Genomic DNA, 2,034 nt, shown 5'->3' with positions numbered 1-2,034 from the left:
CTTATTTAAGACAGGGTTTCCTTGCTGGTCTCACTGTGTATAAGCAGGCTGGTAGGTGCACAAGCTTCTGGGGATTCTGTTGACACTACCTCCCATCTCCCCATAGGGACACTAGGATGTTAGGTATCTGGCTTTTACGAAAATCTATGGATTTTTGTTTATACTAACTATATAGCTTCACTTACTCCAAGAATCTCTCACTTACCCAGCATGCCATTTCCCTAGACCCCTAATATCTTACATGGACTTATTTGTATGTCTTTGTATCTTTTATTTCTATTAATTTATTCTTACTGTAATTATTACTACATTGGAAACTCAAGAATAGGATCTTTACCACAGAAAATTTGGAGAGCACTGGGATATACAATTTTGGTGAAAAAAAGTATTTAGTTTTGCTATCCGTGGAAACAGATTTATGAATTTCATATATACTTAATGAAAGCAAACGTTTAATGGAGAGTAAAAATATTCAGTCTTCTTATATCTATCCAAAGGATTACTCTATCTAAACAGTTTTAAATGCACACCCAAGTTAAATATAAATCAAGCTACTCTTTTAATTCTATCAATTTTTTCTATTTTCTGTAAAATGTAGACATGGGAACGTTTGTATCTAGCCAGATTCAAGCCTATATAACTTGGGAAGTGCTGAGAAGCTGAAGAGCGGTCTCCATGACACTGAGAATCAACTGTGCCTTTGTTACTCAGAATACAAAAATGAGAAGACCATGGAAGTGAAGTTATCATCCACTCTGGCAATTCATTAGCAGCTAACCAATCACTCTGTCAAAGGATAAAAATAAAACAAGCAATCCTTCTGGAAGGAGTTGAACATTGCTGTTTCTGACTGCAACAAGGGATGTGCTCCACATAGATATGTCAGTTATAATGCCTGCCTAAATGCATCCAAGGTCAGGAGACTACCCTTGCACAAATTCTGGAACATCTCAGCCAGATAACCTTTTAGAACATCACATGAGAACTTCAACCCTTACTCTCACAAGATATTACCACATACAAAAGTCTTCAATAAATATACATTCACAACAAAATAGATGAGAGATCTAAGGATAATGGTATTTTTCCCTTATATGTAGCAATCTCAGATTCAGCAGTTCATTCACTCAGCTCACTTTCTATTCAGTCCATAAAAGAAGCAATAAACAGCCTCTTGATAATTTCTTCTTTCTCGTGTCTTTATGCTAGCATAACCCTTCATCTTATTTTTTCTTATTGTACTGACTTATTTAATTTAACAAAGGATAAGACAATTCCGGTGCCTGACTGAGCTGGGGAAGATGGAGAATATCTAAAAGATGAGATGAAAATAGTTATTTCCAATGTCAGCTCTTGGGTTGGGCACATCTCATTCATAGTATTTGAGATAAGTTAGAAACTATAAGACACTCATATCTCTGACTAACTCTAGGTAGAAATATTAGTAATCATCTACTCTGTGCCAACACTGACTCCACATTTTATTCTTCAATATAATCCTACAATGTAATTGTTTTGTGATAAAGAAATTGAGGGGTTAAGTGACAAATTCAGGTCACCACCTTCCCCTTTACACTATACTCTCCACTCACAGGAAATGGCTCAGATGCACCTGCCCTGCCATGTTATCTGCTCTGCTGTGAGTTACCGTGTCAGAATTCCAGAGGGGGAAAGTAGATACAGAAATTAAGCAAGTTTCTTAAATTGCCTAGTACAGCTTTTCTGTGGCCTTGTCTTTGCCTCTGTGAAAACTGGACCACCATAAATTGAAATATAAAAACTTCACTCTTCATAAGTTCACGATATTTTTAGTCGCCATACTTGGAAATCGCATTTACCGGGTGTATTTCCTGGTGTGTTATGGATTAGCTGCAGGACAAGGCTTCAACTTTCAGTTCTAGAAGAAACCAGCACAGGGTATATGCCCCAAAAGAACAAGAATGTTTTCCTTCTTCCTCCCAAAGTACAAGGAAATGCTACGTGAACGATTTTGATGCTTATGAAAATTAGGTTGCCATCTGCAAGAACGTATCC

The sequence above is a fragment of the Nannospalax galili genome, unplaced genomic scaffold (assembly GCF_000622305.1).
Source record: "Nannospalax galili isolate Female #2095 unplaced genomic scaffold, S.galili_v1.0 scaffold1609, whole genome shotgun sequence".
Taxonomy (NCBI): Eukaryota; Metazoa; Chordata; class Mammalia; order Rodentia; family Spalacidae; genus Nannospalax; species Nannospalax galili.
Note: the sequence above shows the minus strand (reverse complement) of the source record.